A 22989-nucleotide genomic window follows, 5' to 3' on the forward strand; every position below is an offset into this window, starting at 1 on the left:
TCAGCCCATAGCAGCTCTTTGAGGCCTGATGGCTCCCCGCCGAACTTCGGCAAGGAAGGCCTGCCCGCCTGCTGGAGGGCTGACCTCCTGCCTTTGCTCAGGGCCGAGCACCTTCCGGCGGGCGCTGGGGTTTGCTTTTCAGATGGGGGAGGCTCTGCGAGGTCGAAGAAGATGGTCATTACTTGGGAGGGGAGGATTTAGCGTTTGGGGCAGCATACAGCACTCTTCTGTTTTCAGAGGCGGCTGAGTTAGAAGATTAGCAGGGAATTTTTTACTACGCGCAAACTGCTGTCAGTTCCGTGGAACCAAGCCGTCCTCCCACAGCAAGGCGGGGGTAGGGCAGGCTTCCTCCTCGTTTGATTAACTGGTGGGAGTTGTTCCTGAGTCTGTGTGGAGGCCGGTCAGACACACACGTCTCTGTCCTCCCGTTTGTTCTGTGGCTCCGCCTCTCCCGTGGGGCGGAGGCTTGCTGCCCTTCCCAGGGATTGCCGTCCCACTCGTCGCTGAGAGTGGGTCCGGCGTCGCACACGGGTCTCCGTTCTTTCTGGGCTTGAGGAGGAGGGTCCGAGTTGGTTTTTCGCTAGTTTGCAGAGTCGAGAGGAATAGCTAGGAGCTCTTCCTGGCGTTTCCGTTAGCTGGGGCATCTTCTGCTGTTTACTAGAGCTCCGCCGCAGTGTCCTGTGTGTCCCAGAGGGGCCACCACTCGGCTTGAGTCTGGAAGCTCAGCTGACACAGCGTGACACTGGTCTAACGTGTGCAGCATAGCGATTGCGTGCGACTGTTCTTGCTCCCTGCGCGCCTAAAGCGAGCTGCGTCGGTCCCCACGCAGGGCCGCGACGGCCACGTTCCCCGTGCTGTGCCCGTCATCCCTGCGCCTCCCACTCCCCTTCCCCGCTCGACCCATCTCCCACCTGGCACAGAGACCGCCATGGTAGAAGGTGGGCTTTCTCCTGTTTTGCCCGTTTGCCAGGCTGCTTTTCTGAGTTTTCTTGACTGAGGAGTGGGTGCCTGTGAGGGGCTGGATTAGGCTAGAGGCTGCAAGCTTTTACAGTAAAGCGCCAGGTAGTAAATGCTTAGGGCTTTGGCCCCACAGGCCTGAGCTGCAGGTCCTCACCTCTGCAGCACAGCACGGGCTGGGGGCTGCATAGGGTGGCACGGGACGTGGGGCTTCTGTGCTAATGCTAGGACGCCCCGGGACAAAAGCCGGACTGTGGGTTGGCCTGTGGGAAAGCTGCCGGGACAGGATGTGAGTGAGTGGGTGCGGCCGTGCCCCAGGGAAATACGATTTTACTGAAACAGGTGGTGGGCCGGCAGGTGCTGAACCCTGCTTCGGGCTGCGAGGCTGGCCAGTCGGCTCGCAGCCCTGCTCGCTCCTTTCCCTAAGGAGCCTGGTAAGTTCTTCCTCCTCGTTTCTGCTCTGGGAGAATCCGGTTTCGGGATGTGAGCTTGTTTGGAGGTAGTTAGTGGGAGTGAACCTAGCGCAGGATTGGGGCGCCTCAGTCACGGGTCCGCACTGGCTGGTGTGCACCTTGTACGGGGAGGCCTTCTTGGGGGGCCTGGGCTGAGCCCTGCTTGTGTCTGTCATGCCTGCTCTCTGTTCCAGGCAGCAGCTATTTGCCGAGTGATCGCGGCATGCAGAGAACCAAGTCAGCGTGGTCCCTGCGCCGCCACCCCGCAAAGCACGGTCACGGTACCGGGTGCTGAGAGGGAAGCTGTCTTGAGGGCCAGGGCAGGAGGCTCCACCTGTTCAGGGAGCGGATGCCCTCCTGCAAGGACGGTGGTGGGCCACCGGACCCGGGCTGGGCACTGTGTCTCAGCCACTTGATGGCTGGACACCGTGGGCCGTGAGGCCCCCCCGCCCCCCGGGCACTGCCGGCCTCCGCCTGGACCCCGGGAGTCTCCAGGGCTCCCCTTCCTTGTACCTCGTCTCCAGGATAGGCTCCCGCCCCCCCCCCCCCCCCAGGGGACATGAGCCGTGTGTCTGTCTGTACAGCAGGGCGTTGCTTTTGTTTCCATCAGATGCCTGAACCTCAGTTTGGAGAGCTTCCGTTTACTGACAACCCTTGCCAAATTAATTTTATTTAATTATCTCCCGGGGCTAAGCTTGAATACATTTTGTGTTAAATTCACATTTTTTTCCCCTTTTCTAAACGAAATGGATTTAATATCCTTGTTAAAATCTGATTAAAACTAAAATTGAGTTTTTTGAAGTCTGATTATCCCATGAAATGGAATTTTTAAACGTAATTATGGATGGATTTGCATATACTTTTCAGCACCATTGAAAAGAAAGTTGAAATCATTTATTAATGACATCTTTTCTGTCATTTCCTTGGGGCATGACGCTCGTTCAGGAGCAAGGCAGGTGGGGGAGAAAAGCTCCCCTTCTCCCCGCTCTTTCTCAGAATCTGTTGTAAACTTTCTTCCTTGGAGAACCTGCTCCCGAGGAGTCCAAGCGTCCTCTCCGCCCGCTCTGTCGTGTGCTGCCCGGCCTATGTGGGTGGTGGCCGGCCTGCAGGGTGCACGTGTGCCCCCGAGCTGCCTCCCTGACCTCAGAGCTCTTACCGCGGAGAGGAGGATGGGGCGGGGGAACCGCAGCCTCTGACAGCCTCCCCGTTCAGCCCCAACTATGGATTTATGGCTGATAATCCCCTCCTAATTCTGGATTACGTGCATACTATTAAAAAACAAAAAAACCAAACACACTTCACAATCCCCAGGGATTTTCAGAGGCTACCTCCTTATTCTTTGAGAAACCCCAGTGTTTCAGAAAGCGTGGTTTCCTGTGAGTGCTGGGACTTGCAGCACCTGCCCTGACTTCCTCGTGGCAGCGTGCACCTTCAGGGGCTCTGTGTGTAAGGGCCGGCGTCCCCGCCTGTCCCCGCAGGCTGGCCCTTCCCTCTGTGTTCTGTGTCTGTGAACAGTGCCCCACGGGGCTGGGGCCACAGTGGGTCCATCACCTGCACACAAGGCCCTGGTGATGGGACGGAGGCGTGAGCCGGGGCGAGCGAGGCAGAGTGTCGTGCTGCCCGGCAGGGCCGGCCGTGCTCATGGTTGCCCTGCGAAGGTGTGTGGGTGCTGGGCGGGATTCCACACGTTCACAAGAAGCAGGGATTGGGAGTCTTTATGTAAAACTGCCTGCTTTTGAAATCACTGCCTGGGCTTAGCCATATCTGGGACATCACCAATGCACAGCTTGGGTCGGTGGCCTGGGCACAGCCTGCGTTCCGGACGTGCCTCCTGCCTCCCTCCCACAAAGCCACGTTGTAGCCACGGTCCCCTCTGGGCCTTATGTGTGTCCTGTCCGCAGACCGTCCCCCGTGCCCCTGGCTCTTGGGAGGGCCCATCAGTTTGACCTCTGTCTGAGGTACAGTGGATCGGTAGGGTGTCCCACCGGTTTCAGATTTTAGAGGAGGGTCCAAGCTGGACCTAACTGCCAAGACCCAAGCCTTTTTTTTTTTTTTTCTTTCTGTTTTTTCTATTTTTGCTTTAGTTCCTAGGGGGAGAACTTGTATGCGCTTTATGAATGGCTCTGCGGGGGGAGGGCGGCGGAAGGGTCTCTGTAGGGGCTGCAGTGCAGCCTGAGAAACACCGGAGAGGGTCCCATTGGCTGGGCTCTTTTGAACTTGACCTCTTGGAAACCACTTTAGGCCGTGCTGGACAGTGAGACGGTGGGGAGCCGGACGTGTAGGCCTGATGGCGGATTGCAGCCTGCCCCTGATGAAGCGGCCGCCTTTGCTGCACCGAGGTCCCCGCCTGTGGCGTGGAGCTCAGAGCCCCTCCTCCCTGGGTTCTGGAGGAGACTAGAGAGGACAGATGCGTACTGGTCCCTGACTGCCCCGCAGCTCAGCAGCTTGAACAAGAGCATGTCTCATCTCAAGTCCCTGTGGGTCACACATCTGGCCCGGCTCCGGGCCTCTGCCGAGCCGGTGGTCATCTCCAGGCTTCCCTGCTCATGTGTGTGTGGGCAGCGCTCAGTTTGCTGGCACGCGGCCTCTCCGTAGGGCATTGTATGGCAGGCAGCCAGACCCTCCCGGTCGGCGAGCAGAGCGAGACTGACGCCGTTCCCGTGACCTGGTCACGGAGGGGCCGTCCATCGCTTCCCCGGCTTCTTCCCGGGAAGTGAGTCCACCCTGAAGGCGGGGGGGTGAGCACAGCGTGGATTCTGGGAGGCGGGGTCGTGGGGAGCCAAGGTGGCATCTCCGAACACCGTCTGTTTATGTGATGGACAAAATCAGAAACAAAGAGAAATCATTCTAGTGGCTAAAAAGAGCAACTTTAGGGGCGCCTGAGTGGCTCAGTCGGTGAAGCGTCTGCCTTCGGCTTAGATCATAATCTCGGGGTCCTGGGATTGAGTCCCTTCGGGCTCCTTGCTCAGCGGGGAGTCTGCTTCTCCCTCTGCCCCTCCCCCTGCTCCTGCGCTTGCTCGCTCTCAAATAAAATCTTTAAAAAGAAAAAAAAAAGAACTTTAATTGTGACAGCACAGAAAAATTAACATGTTTATGGAAATGAATTTTGCAAAACATTTAACCCCAAATTCTGAATTACAGTGTTCAGTGTGTTAACTCTAAAGTTTGGAAATGGGTTTTATTGTGGTTTGTGACTCACTTTTTGTGCTGTATTCCCCAAAGGAAGTTCTGTGGACTCCATGGCATCTGGAGAGAACACTGAGGCTACAGGAACTCCTTCCCCCTTCTCTATCCTCCCTGCCCCTCCTCCCTCTCCTCCTCTCCTCCTCCTCTCCCCCCTCCTCTGCTCCCCCTCCTCCTCTCCCCCTCCTCCTCTCCCTCCACCTCTCCCCCTCCTCCCCTTCTCCTCTCCCCTCCGCCCCCTCCTTCCCCCTCCTTCCCCCTCCTCTCCTCCCTCCTCTGCTCCCTCTCTCCCTCTCCTCCCTCTCCTCCTCCTCTCCCCCTCCTCTGCTCCTTCTCTCCCCCTCCTCTCCCCTCCTCTGCTTAGTCGCCCTCTCCCCGCTCCTCCCCTTCTCCTCTCCCCCCTCCCCCTCCCCGTCCTCTCCTCCTCCTCTACTCCCTCTCTCCCCCTCCGCCCCCTCCTCCCCCTCCTCTGCTCCCCCCTCCTCCCTCCATCTGCTCCTTCCTCCTCTGTTCCCTCCCTCCCTCCTTCCTCTCCTTCCTCTCCTTCCCTCCTTTTTACTCCTGAGTGGTTATTATACTCATTTGAAGTCTCAGTAAGGGTTACTTTCTCAATTTGCTTTTTATCTGTAGCTATTTTTTCATTTCCATTCTTATTTAATTTGATTTTTTGAATGTACAGAACATTAATAATGTTTTAGACCGTCAAAACGATACATAGGCAAATCCAAAGAAGTGTTTTCCATCCTGTACCCATCCTGTTCCAGTCTTCCCTTCCCTTGGAAGTAACCTATTTTATTTATTTTTCCTGGTGTATCCTTCTTGTGTTACTTTTTATAATGAATAGGAATATGTATGTTTTCTTTTCCCCTTCTGTCACACAAAAGGTAGCATTGCTGTGTGTACTCTTTGGTACTTTGCTTGTTCCATGTAATGATATCTCTCGAAAGTCACTGCACGATCAGTTTATATTGATATTCTTCTCTCTTTTTGTAGTGACCTAGAACTCCCTTGTGTGCGGGCACCATTTTATCCAGCCAATCTCCTGTGCTTAGATATTTAGGTCGTTTCTGATACTTGGCAATTGTAAATAATGCCGTAATGAATAACCTTGTCTGTGTGCACTTAGGTATTGTTACAGGTGGTGTTTCCTTGGGGTCGCTGGGGGGGGAAGGATATACATATATATGTAGTATATGATTATATTCTTCATGCTTTTATAAGTTTGTAGAACGATTTTGTAGTTAAGATGCTACGTACTTTATAGTTAACGTAACTGTATGTGTTTGCTACACGTCCATCTGCTCTGTTAGCCCCGGACAGTCCTTAGCTGGGGCCGCACGAGGGTACGTCCTGCCCCCGGTGTGCCCAAGCACCTGCGAACCCACAGCCACGGGAGGCGTAAGGTAACAGGGTTTTAAGATAGTTGTGGATGTTCTTCTTTGCTACAATTCCCGAACAAGTTATAGTTTTTTCTTTCTTCTTTTTTTATTGTGGTAAAATATGCGTAACATCAAACGTACCGTGGTAAGCATTTGAAAGCCTACAGTTCTCCGGCATTCACATCGTTGTGCAGCCATCACCACCGTCTCCAGGACTTCCTCCTCTTCCCAAACCCGAACTCTGTGCCCGTGAAACCCTTGCTCCCCTTCCCCGCCCCCGGCCCCCAGCACCACCGTCTGCTCTCTGTCCCGTGACTTGGGCGCCTCTGGGGACCTCGCACAGGTCCTCACACAGTGTTTGTCCTTTAGTCACTGGCTTATTGTACTGAGCCTGCTGTCTTCACGGTTCACCCCAGTGGTCGCGGTGCCAGAGTCTCCTTCCTTGTTAAGGCTGAAGAATTCATCCCTTGTGCATGGACCACAGCTTGTTTGTTCCTCTGACAGTGGACACTTGGGTTGCTTCCTTCCACCTTGTGGCTCTTGTGAATAATGCGGCTTTGCACGTGGTGTACAGATGCCTCTTCTAGACTCCGCTGCCAGTTCTTCGGGTTTGTACCCAGCAGTGGAATTGCCGGATCCTGTGGTAACTCTGTGTTACTTTTTTGACAGATCACCAGATTGAGTTCCTCAGTTTCTGCCCCATTTTACATTCCCACCAGCAGAGCACAGGTTCCAGTTCTCTATCTTCTTGCCAACACCTATTTGTTTGCTTTTGCTTATTTCACTTTTTTGTTATTTTTTTGGTTTATTTTGATGGTAAGCACCCTAATGGGTGTGAAGTGGCATCTCGTGGTTTTGATCTCCAGGTTCCTAGTGCTGAGTGATGCTGAGCGTCTTTTCATGTGCTTGTTGGCTGTTCGTGCGTCTTTGAGGACATGTCTGTTCGGTCCTTTGTCATGTCTTTCTCGGGTTTTCTTGATGCTGAGCTGTGAGGATTCTTTGTGTATTCTGGGTGGTAGACCTTATCAGATCCTGGGGTCTGCAGGTACTTTATCCCCTCTGCTCTCCTGCTAGTGTCCCACATACAGAAGTGTTAATTTTTTTTTTTTTTTAATTCATGAGAGACAGAGCGAGAGAGAAAGGCAGAGGGAGAAGCAGGCTCCCAAGGAGCAGGGAGCCTGATGCGGGACTCGATCCCAGGACCCTGAGATTATGACCTGAGCTGAAGGCAGACGCTTAACCATCTGAGCCACCCAGGCGCCCCCAGAAGTGTTAAATTTTGCCTGAGCCCAACTTCTCTGTTTCTCTTTGTTACCTGTGCTCTGATGTCATCCCCAAGAAGTCCTTGCCAAGCCCAGGGTCTGCAAGCATCCCCCGTGTTTCCTTCTAAGTCTTACTGTTTAAGCTTTTACGTGGAGGCCTGTGATCCATTTTGAATTTATTTTTGTACCTCATCTGCAGTAGGGGTCCAGAACCCTTCCTTTCCTGTGGAAGTCAAGTGTCCCAGCACCTTTCCCGAAACACTGAATGGTCTTGGCACCCTGTTGAAAATCATTTGACCCGGATGTGCAAGGGTTTATTTCTGGGTCCCTGTTCTATTCCATGAGTGTGCAGAGTGTGCCTGTCTGCTTTTTATGCCACTTCGTTTCGATTATTGTGCTTTGTGATAAGCTGTCAAATCAGAAAGTGTGAGCCCTGCCCCTTCTCCCAATATTGTTTTGACTATTCTGGGTCCCTTGAGATTTCACACAAATTTTAGGATTGACTTTTTTGTTTCTGCAAAAAACATTATTGGAACTTTGATAAGGACTGCACTGAATTTGTAGATTACTTTGGCTCGTATCCTCATCCTAGCAATTTGAGGTCTTCTGCAAGGGATGGTTTGTCAGAGGCCCGCTGCAGTGCGGAACCTGAAGCCCCACTGGTGACTTCTCAACCCGTTGTTCTGTGCACTGGTCTATCTTGTTCTTTGAGTGGACGTGTTATCCATGTGTGGTTATGGAACACCACACGTGGGTCATTTGAGAAATACCGGTTCATGGAGTCATGCGGATCTTCTAAACGTTACCGTGTTTATTGTGTGTTGTAAAAAGAAAATCACATCACCAACAGATGCTGAAAAGTCTTTACAAAATAGGAAGTTGTTGTGAAGCTCATGGTGGCAGATACAGATTTTTAAAGATCCCCATCTGTATCTGGAAGCTTCAGATCACTGGCAGCAAGTGCTCTTGGTGGCTTTCTGAGAAGCGAGAAGTGTGTTGCGCTCACTCGTGAGAACTGTGTGCTGGACGCCAGGCATGAGTGACTGCTGTCAGCCCTGTCACAGCCACCCGGCTTGGTCTGCCGTGGGGGTCGACCCCCGAAACGTGCGGGGCTGGGGGTGCCGACGCCCCCCCGTGAAAAATCCACACGTAATTTTGACTCCCCCAAAACTTAACTACTGTCTGCTCTTGAGCAGGAGCCTTACTGATAACATAGTCGATGACCACACTTTATACGTTATATAAATTCTGTGCTGCGTTCTTACGACAAAGTGAGCTGGAGGAAAGAATACGTTACTGAGAAAACCTTAAAGAAGAGGAAGTTCATTTACAGCACTGTACTGTAAGTGTAGAAGAAAATGTGCGTATGAGGGGACCCTCACAGCAGCGCTGTTCAAGGGCCGGCTGCATATGGCTTGCCAGTATTTTTGCCTAGTCCATGGCTTGGCTTTTCGTTTAATTGTTGAAACAGAGTTTATGTTCCCTAACACTGACCGTGTAAAAGAGTGTGACTCAGTGCCGCTCTGGGGATTCTCAGGATCGTGCTGCTGTAGCCCCTGATTCCAGAACCGTTTTCAGGACCCTCAGAAGGAATGCTGTAGCTCTCAGGTGCCGCGGCCCTCTCTCCCTTCCCGGCCTCTGCGACCGCGGGTCTGCCTGCCCTGGCTGGCTCAGAGGGTGGAGTCAGACGGCGGCTCTGGGCCTTGTCTTTGCAGGGTTCCTCCTTGTTGTAGCACGTCTCTGTCCTTGGTGACTGGACCACATTTTGTCTTTCCACTCATCAGTCGATAGAGGCTTGGGTTGTTTCCAGTTCGGGCTATTGTGAGTGCTGGTGCTCTGCGCATTCTCATACGGGTTTCTGTGTGGGTGTGTGTTTTCAGTCGTCTTGCGGAAATACCTAGAACGGAGGTGCTGGGTCATAGGGTAACTCTTTCTTTCCCTTTGTGAGGAGCTGCCAGACTGCTTTCACGTCCCCGCCCGCCGTGCCGGGGGCTTCAGCGTCCTCACTCCCTCCCCAGCGCGTGTGCCCGCCTGCCTCTGTGACCGTGGCTGTCCTCGGGGGTGTGGAGCGCTGGCTCACTGAGGGACGTCTGTTTCCTGTGGCCAAGCTGAGCAGACTTGGGTGCTGCACACAGCAAAGGGACAGACGTGACAGGAGTAGTGGAGAAAAGTCACGGAACACGCCAACGGTGAAATACACAGCAGCCAGCGGCAGCCCCCGTGGGCTGGGGCTTGTGGTGCTGAGTTGCCACGTGATCGCACTTGAAGTGTCCCGTTCTCAACAGTTGTGAGACACGCAAAGAAACAAGAAAGCGTCCCTCAAACACAGGAGAGCGATCAGTGGAAATAGAGACTGTTAACATACGGAACTTTTCCACAAGGACCAAGTAGGAGTTCGGCAGTTGGAAAGTACTGTAACTGAAGGGAGAATGCCTTAGATAAGCCCGGCCGTGGATCTGAGCAGTCGGAAGGGAGAGCCCGCGCGGGGGACAGGACAGTTGTGGCTGTCCACTGGGCGGAAGGAAGGAGGGAGGGTAGAGAGGGGACAGCTTGCACCTCCTCAGCACCGCGCCCCTGTCAGCGCTGGGAGGAGGGGGCACGGAAGGCACAGGCCCGGGAGGGGAAGCGGGCAGCTACCTGCGCAGGAGGCGCGGTTTGTGTACCGAAGACGCTAACAGACGCGCACGCGCGCGCGTGGAGCTTTCGGGGCTGAGGGCCGAGTTTGGCATCTCACACATCGGGTGTTTCCTCACGCGGGTTCTGAACAATCTGATGAAGATGGTCATCCTGGGACATTGTCTGGTCTCTCATCGCCTTCCTGTCGTTGGCTGCCACGTGGACAGCCCGCTTTCCTGGGCAGCTGTGTGACTGTCACGACGGAACCTCGTCAGGCCCTTCTCGTTTGGAAATAGTCACAGTCAACCACGGCCATTACGTTTCTGACGTCTTAGCGTACACTCGGTGGTCTTGGATTTCCACGAAATCCAGTTTATCAGGGTTTCCCTTTATGGTGAGTGGTTTTTGTGCTTTAAGGAGTGTTCTGCCACTTCGTGCTTGAAAATTAATTTTCCTGTGCTTTTTTCTGGAAGCCTTCTGTTCTAATCTTTTATGTGTGGCTGTGTGATCCATCTCATGTGCAGCCTGAGGCTAGAGCCAGGGTTCTGTTTTTTAACCCCTACTTGGATCACGTTGAACACTGGTTTTGGAGAAGTCACTTCTTTTCCTGTACCGTTGTTCCTGCGAGCAGATAAACGCGGTGTGCTCGTGGCGGTCTGTGTCTGGCCTCCGTTCTTGATTGCTGTGGCTCCATGCTCAGGCTTGAGGTGAGCAGTGTAGGTCTTCTACGTTTGTTTTCCTTTCTCTCTTTTTTTTTTATTTCCAAGTAGGCACCACGTCCAGCATGGAGCCCAGTGTGGGGCTTGAACTCACAACCTTGAGATCAAGACCTGAACTGAGATCAAGAGTCGGACGCTCAACCAACTGAGCCACCCAGGCAACCCTGTTTTCCTTTCTTAAGATTGTTAGCTGTTCAAGTTTCTGTTGCTTTTCAGTGTACGTTTTAGAGGTAGATCATTAGCATCTGCAAAAAACCCTGTTGTGATTTTTTATTGAGTTTGTGTGAGTTTATGGGCCAATTTGGAAAGAATTGATGTCTAACGACATTGACCCTTGCAGGTCGTGGTATATCTCTCCATTCATTTCATTTTTTGCAGCAGTGTTTCGTAATTTTAAGTAGCGGGATCTTGTAGGTTGTATTTATTCATCTAGAGGTGTCGAGTATTAATTGAAGGAGGAATCAATAGGTCTCAAAACTGGTCCAAAGGAGAATTTAAAGTACCATCTATTTATTTTCGAAGTGGGATCTCATTACAGCAAATTTGGAAAACAAACGGGTTCAGCTGCGGTCCCAGTGCGTATTGGAGAGCGTAGCAGTGCTGGGAGCCGGGCGGTGGGGGTGGATGGCGCTGGAACGTGCTCCTGTCCGCCCCCCGCTCCGTAAAGGGCACACCGCGGGTGTTGCTTGGTCTGTGTTTCGAAGCTGCAGTGGTAGGAAGCGGATTAATTGGCACCAGGAAGCCAGACCCGGGAAGCAGCCGTGTTCACGGGATAGAAGGCATATTTCTGGGGGTGGTATTTGTGTTACTGTCTGTTTTCTTCCACTTTTACCAGTTTGTACCATAGCTCAAAGATGACGGGAATGAGAAAAGCCTTGAGGGGTAGTGAGAACGGATACCGAGTTCCCTTTTCCCTGCTCTCACTGAAGGTTTGCCTCCCTCTTTGTGATGATGGAAGTCTCAAAGAAAGCAGATTCTTTCAGGCTGGGGTCATTAGGCTCAACCTGATAGTTGATGTGCGTTATACTTACATGTATTACAGAGTGTACTCAGAGTATTAGTATAACACGGAGGCCTTCTCTCTGGTCTTGCAGGGCCCTAGAGCCCTGAGGTCGTAACCGGGCATAAAGTTAACTTCTACGGAAACTTAGGTGAGAAATCTCAGATTGGACATTTACAGCTTTCTTTTGCTCTCTGCAGGTTGGGAAACCGAGCCTAGGACATTCTCTCCTCCAGATTTCACCTGCCATACCTGTAAATTTGGCTGAACTCCTCTTTTCTCGAGGCCCCCCCTAGATATCCTGAGTTCCCTGTCATTCTTGTGAGTGGCCTTACGACCTGAGAGCCGGGGACTGGGCTGTGTTCCTGGGGCTTGTTGGCATTGCCTGTCGAGGTACAGTCATCCTCTGACCCTGACAAGTGGTTTGCCGTGCTCTGCTGTCTTGAGAGTTGCTGTCAGATAGAGACGCTCCAGGCAGGGTGCTGATTGTTGGCTGGTGCAGTTCTGTGCTCTTCGAAAAGCAGAGACGTTCTTGTAGAACCGCCCAAGGACCTGGACTGCCGGGAGAAGTAAGAAGGCTCCATCACAATTCCCAAATCTGGGAGGGCAAGGAGGGTAGGATAGTGTTTGCAAACTTCATTTCTTACCAAAGCCAGGTTCACTAAGTTGTTGCAGGTTAGAAAGCTTACAAAGGAACCAAGAAAGTAGAACTTTGAACCAACATCCACAAATAAGCTCGATAAAGTGTCCCTCTTTGGTTCATTAGTTCTGTGTAAGTAGTTCTTACCCTGTGACATTATGGGTTAGCTGAAGTCTGAAGTCATCTGCTCTTGACTACAAGTGAGGAAATCCTGACTCAGTTTCCTGATGGTCTGCAGATGCCACCTCATAGCCTCTGCCGTGCGTCTGCGTCTGCGCGCGAGGGGCCGGGGGAGGAGGGGGACGATGCCTGGCTTGCTGCTTCTCCGGGAGCCCGAGACTGTCCTCCTCTGCGGGAGATGTGAGCCCTGGCCTGGGCGCACCTACGGCTTCCAGGCCGGCCTTGGAGGGAGACAGAGCTGTCCACAGAGGACGGACAGTTCATGACTCTGTCTAACTTATTACCGGTAATTCTCACTGTGAAACGGCGGCTGAGGTTATCATAAGTAAGACTCATGCAGCAGAGGAGGACGTTGGCTTGGTTCTGTGGCCGAGATGAAAAGGCGTTGTTAAAAAATGAGACGAGTCAGCATGATGAGTTTTCAGAGAAGTCAGCGGGTGTTAACATCTGACTCATCAGAACGGGTGAGCATGATTGTTACAGAGAGAACACCTCCTTCAGGTGACAGAATTTTCTGGGAATGTACCAGAGACCACCAAATGAAGAGATTCTGTAAGTGTGGAGCGGAGCCCCGCCGTCTTTACTTTTGCGGAAGTCCACGGTCACGTCTGGCCGCCGCGGCCTGGACGGTGCTGGACTCGCGGGGCGAGGTGCCGCTGTGGCTCAGCGCACGTGGAAGGGAGTTGTGATGAGTGTCTCTCCTGGGGAGAGAGCTTCACGGGCCTCAGGGGCACGGGCAGGTCCCCACGGGCTTCCGTGGGAGCCTCTGGCTTCCAGAGTCCTTCCCCAACGTGGAACTCAGATTCACACTGAAGGATTCTTCCGGTTGGACAGCTCTCGCCACGAAACTCACTGAACACTTATTTCCAGGGTGTTTCTTTCTACAAAGAGACTTTGCATGCCTTGTGCGAATTGAAGCCTAAATGTTTTATAGTTTTGGTGCTATTTTGAATAGACCTCTTAAAAGTGTTGCTTTCCAATATTTGCTGCTAGTCAGTGTGTAAGAAACAATATAGTTTTTTGTACCTTGACTTGCAGTCTGCTAAATTTACTCTTAGTGCCAGTGAATAGTTTTTAGAATCTGTAGGATTTCCTATGTGAATAATAGTGCTGTGTGCAAATAAAGACAGTTTCGGTTTTTCCTCTTGATCTCTGCCTTTTCTTCCTTCCCTTGGATTGTTAACCGGCGAGGGCCCCCGGTACCTTCTAGAGCAGCAGCGGCGATAGCTTGCTTTCGTTCATGGTCTTCAGGGAGAACACTCTTTCACTGCTCAGTGTGATTTTAATTGTAGGGTTTTTTTTTTTTAATAGATGCTAATTTTTAAATGGAGAAAGTTTGAAGGAGAGAGCAGGTTTCCTAGGGTACAGGCGACCGTGAAATGGCCCGCCGTTCTGGTGTGCGGAGGCCTCTTTCACGCCTGGAAAGTAACCCATGCCGGCGGGGCGGTGAGGCCAGGAAGTGACCCAACGCCCCGTCCTTCTGGCCGGCGGCAGCCGGTCTCAGCAGTGTTGTCGATGGCCCCAGACCTCCGCTTCTCACGTACGTGGGCGTGCAGACGTGTCAAGTATCCTAGTGTAGTCAACGTACAGGGTCACGTAACTTTTGGGTGCACATCACGCATGCTCACGGAGACAGGTGCGCTCTTGGTCCCCGTTGACCTGTTTCCCTCCCCCCACCCACCTCCTCTGTGGCCAGCACCAGTTCTCTGCATTTAAGACTGTTTCTCTGCTATTGGGTATTTGCCCAGAGAAAACTCGTAAGACACTGGCTTGAGAGGATGCAGGCGCCCCAGTGTCTGTTGCAGCGTTGGGTACAGGAGCCAAACTGTGCCCACTGACAGACGGATGCATACAGAACGTTCCTCAGCTGTAAGGAGGATGAAGTCTTGTGCTTTGCGACTGCACGGATGGAGCTGGAGGGTAGAATTGTGGGTTAATTTTCAAAGAGTGTGCAGGATCTGTAGTGATGACTCTGTTCTTCCTTCTCGATGTTGCGGATTTGCGCCTTCATCTCTGGATGTCTGTCAACTTGATCAGCCTTTTTCAATAACTAGTTTTGACTTTGTTGGTTCTCTGGTATTTTTTTCTATTTCATCTGTTTTTCCCCTTCATTTCCTCTCTTTTCAAAACCTGCTTTGCATTTACTCTGTATGCTGACCCAGCCTTCCAGGTGACTGCGGGCACAGCCAGGGCTGACAGCTGCCGACGGCCCAGCTCCTCCCGGGCAGCACCCCTGAGTTCGCGGGCTCCCCGTGCACCTTACCTGGGCTGCCGTTCCGCCCACCTGAGGCCCTCGGCTGACTGCAGCTGTGCGGGCTGGGGTATGGAGGGTGGATGGCGCCAGAGGAGGTACATGGACATTGTCTGCCTGTCTCCTTCCGAGGCCTGATGCCGGCGCAGCGAAGACCGTGTGAGAGCAGAGCCCGGAGAACGGGGACAAGGTGGGAGGAAAGACAGCGCTGCGTCGGAAGGCTGGACTAGCGTGGCAGAGCCGACCGCCACAGCCCACCCGAGAGAGAAGAGAGTGCCAGCCGGCAGCCGTGAAGCCAAGCCAGCTGGATGTACGCCCCCGCGTTTCCAGGGAGCACGGCAGCTGCACGCCCTGTGCCTGGCCTGGCGGTGACCGACGCAGAGGAGGACGATCCTCGGAAGCCATCTTTTGAGGCCGGCAGAGCCCCCGTCCTCCTCCTCAGGGCAGTGGGGTCGGCTGCCCGCCCTCCGCGTGGCACAGGGAGGGCGTTGATGTGTGGATGCCCAGCCAGGGCCTGTTTTTGGGGGTGGGGTGCCTCCCAGAGAGCAGGATCCAGTGCGCTTGGGCAGAACTGGGGCCGAGGTGGCTGGCCTTGGCGCCCCCTGGTTCCTGAGCCGTGAGGGACCCGGCGCCTGCGTGCCCCAGCCCCTCCCCCAACGCACACAGCGTCTGGGCCGAGGCTCCAACCTGAAAGACGGGACCAGAACAGCACGTGGGTCGGAGCAACTGAGGAAATGCAGACCGAGCAAAGAGAAGGCTTCTCGCAGACGTCCTCCGAGGAGAGTGGACGCTTTAACCTGGAAGAAGGAAAGGCTCTGTGGAAAGAGCACGCAGTGAACAGGAGCAGCTGCGGGCCATCGGAACTGTGGGAGCGGGGGTGAGAAGCAATCACTGCAAGGGTTGGAAAAGTTGAGGAAATGTCCCAGAAAGAACAAAGGGACAGCAAGTGCAAGCGAGAAGATCATGCCGAGGGCTGGCGCTTGTGGACCATATTCGGATGCAAGGAGCGCTTAGAGCGGTGCCCGGCCCAGGGGTGCTGGTTGCGCCCTCGCTGGAGCGTTCGCGCCGAGAGGCCGTCCCACCAGCCTTCTGCAGGCTGGAAGTACGTTACCTACAAATCGGGGATCAGAATGGTTTTGGGCTCCTAACAGCGGCACTGGAATCTGACAGAGCACGTGCATTCTGGACTTGGCAGGAAAATAGTTTTCCTCCTGGAATTCTATTCCCAGTCACACTGACAGTCCAGTGCGGGGGCCTACCGAAGGTATTTTGGGATTTGCAGAATCTCAGAAACCATATCCTGTCACATCCCTTTCCAGAAAGCTGTTGGAGGATGCATTTTATTAGAAAACAAGGAGAAACTGAGGATTTGGGTGTGGGGCCCAGGGAACTGGTGGCCGGAGCCGGAGGGAGTCTGAGGTGTGAAGAAGGCTGCACGGGGAGGAGGGTCTGGGAAAGTTTCTTCCTGCAGGGGGCTGATGGGCCGCCACCTGCATCTGCTCGTCTGGGGAGGGTATGTGGGTTCAGAGAGCTCAGGGTGGGATTAGACACAGGTGCCCTGAAAACTGAGCAAGTGAGGGAAAACACAAAGCAGTACGGGACGTGGGAAGGGCTCGGTGTCCTGCGTGGCCACAATGTGAACAGTGTTGACCCGTCGTCTGGGGTCGCCACTGACTGTCGATGGGGCGGGACCTGGGAGTCATTGCTGGCGTCCGGGGAGGGAGGGAAGTGCGTGATGCGTGTGCAGGTTGGATCGTTGTGGTCCGTCACGGCAAGTCTTAGATGATGCCCCAAACGGAAGAAATCTGGCAAGGTAGCAATAGAAGCGTGTCGCCTAGAGAATATACTGGCTCAGATAATTCAGAGCATTTGCTGCAGGAGACAGAGTGGAAGGGGCAGAGGGCTGCCGATTTTCATAACCTTCCAGTTTGACTATTTACACTTTGTATAACTTCTGTAAATGTACTTTATAAACGGGAGAAGGGGTTCCACTGAGAATGACCCAGGAGGCAGGTGAGCAGGGTGTGAAGCCAGGCGCGGGACTGGGCTGTTGGGACAATAAGAGGAAATGCCGTTCTGCCCCAGAATCTGCTCCTGGGGTTGCCCGGTCCGTGTGGGTTCCTCACTCAGGGTATGGAACACAGCCCTGTCCCCACTCTGGGCCCGCAAGCATTTGAGAGACACAGGCCAGGGCCCACGATGAGCCTTCCTGCAGGCTCCCGTCCATCGTGGTCACCCTGCGCGGCTGGCGGGCTGACTGGCGTCTGGTACTGTCCTGGGAGAAGGTGGCGAGCGCGGGCACCTCCGCATCTGTTTGCTGCTTCAGGGACAGCTGGGCCGAGGAAGATGTGCTGAGAGAAGGCTCCTCGGTCAGGAGGTAGGACCTGCCCCCAGCACAGACCCTGCTGTCCCTCCCGGGAGCGGGCCGGCAGTGACATCGCCCGCCCTTCCTGCCGGCGCGGTGTCTGAGGCACCCACATGAGTGGTGCCGCTGTGCTTCCGTGTGGTCTCTGTCCCTGTGACGCGGTGAGCGCTGGCTGCGGTGCTGGGGTTTCGGACCCCGGAGCCTCCTGGGGCCCTGGCCCAGCAGCGTGTCTGCTGAAAATGCTCGGTCCCACACGTGGTCTCTGCGGGCATCCTGGGGACTCCCGTTCATGGCCTGTTCCGTGGGCCTGCTCTTGGCGGGGGCACTGGGGGAGGTGGGACGGACTCTTCCTAGAGGCCCAGAGGAGTGACCCAGCAGCGGGCCACCTGCTGCGCCCCTCCCGATGGGGTCTGTGGCCTGCGTGGATCCCACCTGTCGCCAGCAGCTCCGGGCGCGAACTTGTCGTATGTTTGCGGGTGTGCGTGCGCATGTGTGTGGTTCTGGGTCCCCGGGCCCAGGCAGTCCTTCCAGCCTGGTGCCGGTTCCGGGGCTGCGTCCTGCGGCTGTGACCTCAGGCGACCGTTTGGCCCCCGTCACTGTGCTGGGAGCTGTATGGTGGGGTGGTGACCTAGGAGGGTCGGTCAGCCTGGTGTCGTATGTGTTAATGCTGGGATTGTCCGAACTCTCTCCCCTTCCCTTCTCTGGGCCAGCCTCGGCTGCAGCAGCCTGGAAAACCGGGCCGTTTGGGCGCAGTGCTCAGTCGGGCCTGTGCTGGCAAGTTACCTATTCCGGCTGAGGCCTCGGGATTGTCGCGGGGGGACCGCCCTGGGGCGGGGGACCTACGCCTCTGTTTCTGCCTCTGTGCCCGAGCGTCTGGCCCATGCCCCATCTCTGGGAATGACACCCTTGCTGCTCTGCACCCAGCCTGGACTGCTGGCTCTTGTCGTCTGTTGCCGCCTCCCTACTTCCCGCCCCTCCAGAGCACTTTCCTGGGCGCTCCAGCCCTGCTGCCACACGGTTTAAACCTCTTCAGCCAGCTCGCGGCTCCTATCTCCTCTGACCTTTTCTAGAGCCTTCTTTGCTGCAGCCTCCCAAGGGCTCCCAGTGAAGCTCTGAGCACCTGACCTTGCGACCAAGCTCGGCCCACAGGCGCCCCTTGGCCCTGGGCTCTGCCTCCGAGCCTTCTCTGCCTCTGTGGCCCTTCCCGGGCTGTCCGGGGCGCCAGCGACCGCCCCTGCAGGGTTCTGTAGGTGGTCAGGGCACCCGGCGGCTGCCGTCCCTCAGATGCTGCTTGGGGCCGGACATCAGGCTGGCTTTGTTCACCCAGTGACCCTCTGTGACACCCAGGAGTCGGGCCCCAGTTTCCCTCCGTGGCCTCTCCCTGTGGCTGGAACGAGCTGCTGCTGGCGCCGCTGGATCCCGTGAGGTCAGGGAGTCGTGGCCAGAGCTCCCCGGCCTCGGCCCAGAGTCCCTGTGGCCTAAGTGCCCGAGCCCCACGCCCTCTTCTCTGGGAGGACACTTGCTTATCATTTAGGCTTCGTCTGAGACCTGTCTTCTCAGAGCCTTCCACGAGCCCCTCTGCACCCCAAACTCTCACCTCCCCGGTGTGGCTCCCGGACCAGCTGCTTGTTGCTCCGTGTCCTTGTGTGGTGCTGGTCTGTCCTGTCATGGGGCACAGGCGGGTGGCTGTCGTGGGGACGTCTGTGTTCCTTGGCGCCATCAGTAGGGAGGAGATGTTTTTTCCAGATAAATAACAATTCATCTCCATAAATATTTGTTTTTCGTGACAACAGAGTAGAACGAGGCTGGCGTAGAACTTCGTTCTTAACTGTATTTCACGAGTCAAGTCCTTCACAAAGCAGTGAAATATGCGTGTAACTAGAAATCAGTTCCTCACGGTCCCAGCACTGGGAGGTGACTGCTCTCCAGGGAGTCCTGTTCATCTTCCTAGATTTTCAGGGTCCATATGCAGACATGGTGGTCCCACGCGTGTGGGTTACGGCCTTCCCTATACGTCCTGTGTCCTTGTGCCCCTTGCTGAGAGCGCTCCCTCTGTGGCCGCCGTCATCGCCCTGCTGGTGGGGGATTTGGGTCATTTCTGGTTCTTGTTACAAACAGCAGGATAAACTTTTGGTACCCATTTCTCTTTAAAACGGACGGACACGTAGGGCTGTGTGCCCTGCTGCGGTCGTCCAGGGGCTGGTGATCACCCTGGGAGTAAAACCCAAAGTGTCGAGCCACAGCCGTGGGGCCACGCGCCCCGGCCCTGGGCCCTCAGGACCTGGGGTCTGTCCACACTCTCCCACAGCTCCCCTCCTGTGTTTGTGCCTCAGGGACCCAGGATTCAGTGTACCCTCGCTCCAGGGACCTGGCCTCCCTGGGCTGGTTCTCCACATTGTTCCTGTCATCACAGCGAGCAGATCCTTAGGCCACTTTTGTTTTTGGAAACAGAATCCTAGATCAGGACAGGAGGTCCTGTTCTCCTGGTCCCTTCCTCACCTGAGGTTGGGTAGACCCATGTTCGGGAAGGTATAGTAACCTGCCTGGGGCCTCACAGCCATGCGGGGTCCCTCCTGGGACCACTGCCTGGGCCTGGGCCGCCAACAGGCCTGCTGCTTCTCCACGGTTCTGAGACCTTTTCTCCTGTGTTGCTCGGCAGGTTCAGAGAGCATCTTCCCAGTGCGGACCCTCGTTTGGGAGCATCCTTTGTTCCCGCGTTGCCTTTGATTGTCGCCTGCAAGACAGCTGACCTGGTCTTTAACTCTCCCTTCTTTGCCCTGCTATCCACTGCCTGTCTGCTGAAAGAAAGCCTCGTGGGCCGGGGTGGGGGTGGGGTGCTGAGTTCGTTGTTCGGGGTTTTGTAATTCTTGAGCAGGACGGGTCGTGGCCCGGAGTAGCTAGTCGGAAGCGGCGGCCCGGCGTGTCTGAGTCATGGCATGCGTGGACGGGTGGAGATGAGCGTGATGTCCCCTCGGCTCACGCGCCCACTCTACCTTCCCGCCGCATCCTCGCTCACCTTCCCCTGTGGGGCGGGGGTGCCCACCCCCTGGCAGTACACCTGGCCGTGTGAGCTGTGATTCCTCCCCTGAGGCCAGCCCGGCCTCCCACCGCCCCCGCCTTCCTGCTGTCGGGAGGAGCACTCCACGAAGCACACAGCTCGGGTGTGCAAGAGGACGGCCGTCCTCCCAGCCCGCAAAACTGCCCGCGGTGCTCACGCAGGGGACAGACGTGCCCTCCCGTGCCCAGCTATGCCTGAGCCCCCTGCTTGCCGCCCCTGTTCGAGCTCCTGGCGAAAGTGGTCTTTGGGGCCTCTACGTAGCTGCCTTTTTGAATTTTTAAAGTGTTCAAAAGATCAAGTTTTCCAGGGACTGAGGGAACAGGGAGAGAAAATTGTGGCATTTGTTTGAAAGGTTCTGAGAGCTTTTTTTAGCTCAGACCGTTCAAAGAGCGCCTCTTGTTAGTCAGAGGAATATTCTAGCATCCCTGGGGTGGTCACACTGGCTTAATTGGGACCCGGGCTGCTTTGAAGTCCTTTTAATCCTGCCTGAGCTGGGGGAAGAAGTTTGAAGTTTCTTCGTTTTACTTACATGAGTCTGGGGACTCGTGTAACTCGTTTTCCTGAAGCGGTTAAGCCAGGTCGCTGGCCAGTGCACGGCAGCATCTATCTGGTGCCTCGCCTGGTGCGGTCAGGTGGCCGCCGCTGACCGTGGCCAGAAGTTTGCTGTCCTTGGGGCTGTCCTCGTGGACCGTCCCCACGCGGGGGAGTCTGTAGTCCTGCTGCAGTCGCTTAAGGAGGGGCCTCTCGACCCCGACAGTCCTGACCTCACTGACCGAGTCTCCTTCCACAGGCCCCACGGAGGGGAGGTCGGACTGCAGCTGCCGGAATTCCAGCCACGGACTCGTTCCGGTGGAGGGACCTGCGGGCACGTGTGCCGCCGGCGAGCCCCGGCCTATTCCGGCGGGTCCCGGCCTCCTCGACGCTCCCCCCCGCCCCTCGTCCCTTCCCTTCCTGCCACCACCCGCCGAGCTGCCGTGTGGCCTCCGTCTGTCTCTGAAGCACAGCGGGTGCTCGTTTTCCTTTTGTGAATGTTTGAAGTGTTTTATACATGGAAAAGCACGTCTTTAAGGAACACGTGTGGGCCCCGTGTCTCCACCCTCGAGTCACTCTGAAGCCTGGAGGGAGCCCCGTCGGAGCCTGCATTGCTGCCCCCGTGCTTCGTGGCTGTCCTTCTGGACCCTGCCGGCCTCTGCGAGCCTGGCCCCCGCGGGGTGCTCGCTGGGCCCGAGAAGCTCCCGTCTCCGCCGGTGCGTGCACCGCTGATTCCTTCGTTCAGTGTCGGGGGGGCTGATGACGTATAAATGTGTGAGGGAAGCCGTGTTTCCATGAAAACACCGTTGAACGCTTTGGGAAGCCTCCCAGGAGAACTGGTAGCACATGGCTGCTGAACAGAGCGACCGACGGAGAGATGGACGGGGGTGGGGGGCGTCGGAAGATTTAGGAAGGTTGCAGGCGTCCGTGTTGAGGAAACAAAGCCAAAATCGTGGATGACGATTTGTGGTGTCTGTAAGAAACGTAGGTAGAACTCAAATTAGGAGACCCACCTTTGAGGAAGTCTGCAGCTTGGGGGGGTGCTGTGTATTTGTGCCAGTTACCGTGTTTGCGATGCCCTTGTGTGAGGCATGGGCTCCTCGCTGTAGCCGGCCACCACTGTGTGGGGTCAGTGACGGTCCTGGTGGTTTTATGTGGGGAGCCTCCTGCTGGCACGTGTCGGCCACGCTTGGCATGCGGGTCAGTCTTCCTGGTACCCATCGCCGGACACCGTTGGTGGACGGCCCGCAATGGTTTCGGTATAAACGGCCATGACTAGTAAGTCTACAGCGCTAAGCTTCACGATTGTTTTCTGAATAGTATAAAATTTCCCAGTTTTCATCCTGTCCTGCGGGAGGCCACTGTTTTTGTCTCGTTTGTCCTTCTAGACATTTCTTACGCATCTGTAAACCAGCTCAGCCGTGCTTGATTATGTCTTGTTGCTTTCATACTGAAGGTGGCCTAGTGCTCGCATTCTCCTCTGGCACGTGGGAGGCTGGGCCGTGCCGGCTTCCTCATCTCTGGTGGCAACTTTGGCATCACCCTGGCGTCGTGGGGGAATGCGCTGCGTGGTTGGACACGAGGTGTGGGACCTCACTTAGATTTTAAAGTGCTTGCTGTGGTTGCCGGCCTGCAGGTTGATGCTTGGAGGTAAGTATGAGATGCAGGGGACCGGCCAGGAGGCCACCGGGATGGTCACAGGAGAGCCAGGATGAGCGGCTGTGTGTGGGGCTGTGCTGAAGCCACAGCAGCTGAGTGAAAGTGACCTGGAGAAAGGCCCCCGGGACCCTGGGGCTTGTCATGGCGGCTGGCAGGATGGAGAAACCGGAGAGGAACGGGGTGGGAGGAGCCAGGAAGGTGCTCTCCAGCCAGGAGCCGTCCAGGAGGCAGGTGGGCAACCCCGGAACTCAGGACCCAGAGTCTCTTGTTGGGGGTCCGGCCCGGGGCGAGGGGGTGGGGAACACAGACAGGGTGGGTTAAGAGGGGGCGAGAGGCATCCAGCAGGAAGAGGCCAGCGAGGGAGCTGGAGAAGGAACTGGCTGTCCTGGGAGGACGGGGAGGGCCAGAGGGGTGTCGGTGCAGAGGTTTGCAGCCAGCTCCGGCCGGGAGGGGTGGGAGAGCACGGGTGGGGCGGATTTGGGGACGGGGAGCAAGGATACTGTGCAGAGGCGTGCTCCTGGCAGAGGGCAGTGAGGAGGGGGGCTGAGGCCCCGGCGGGCAGGGGGACGGGACGTGCAGACCCCTCCGGGGCGTTCCCCTTGGGCAGGGGTCCTGAGGGTGGGTTGCCTATGGGCAGTACTTTGTCAGGCAGTGTGACTGTGTTTCCGTGTGTGACCGTTGTCGATTGCTTGGGGGGACAGCTGCAGCTGGGTCGTGGGCTGCCCTGTGGGCCTGTG

General features: G+C 55.6%; 1 protein-coding gene across 15 annotated transcripts in view; it reads left to right on the forward strand.

The window, feature by feature from the left end:
- Window positions 1–22989, forward strand: part of MAD1L1 (mitotic arrest deficient 1 like 1) — a 315585-nt gene that overhangs the window by 30838 nt on the left and 261758 nt on the right. Inside the window, exon 1 of one of the 15 annotated variants that reach the window (XM_045875925.3) lies at window positions 21141–21309. The exons of the other annotated variants lie outside the window; for them this stretch is intronic. The gene's annotated coding sequence lies outside the window, so the exon portion shown is untranslated. Of the gene's footprint in view, window positions 1–21140; window positions 21310–22989 lie in introns of those variants that run through there. 15 annotated transcript variants of the gene reach the window in all.

This window comes from Mirounga angustirostris, unplaced genomic scaffold (genome assembly GCF_029215605.1).
Source record: "Mirounga angustirostris isolate CCGP_5_RB_7025 unplaced genomic scaffold, mMirAng1.0.hap1 SCAF_5, whole genome shotgun sequence".
In the NCBI taxonomy this organism is placed as follows: domain Eukaryota; kingdom Metazoa; phylum Chordata; class Mammalia; order Carnivora; family Phocidae; genus Mirounga; species Mirounga angustirostris.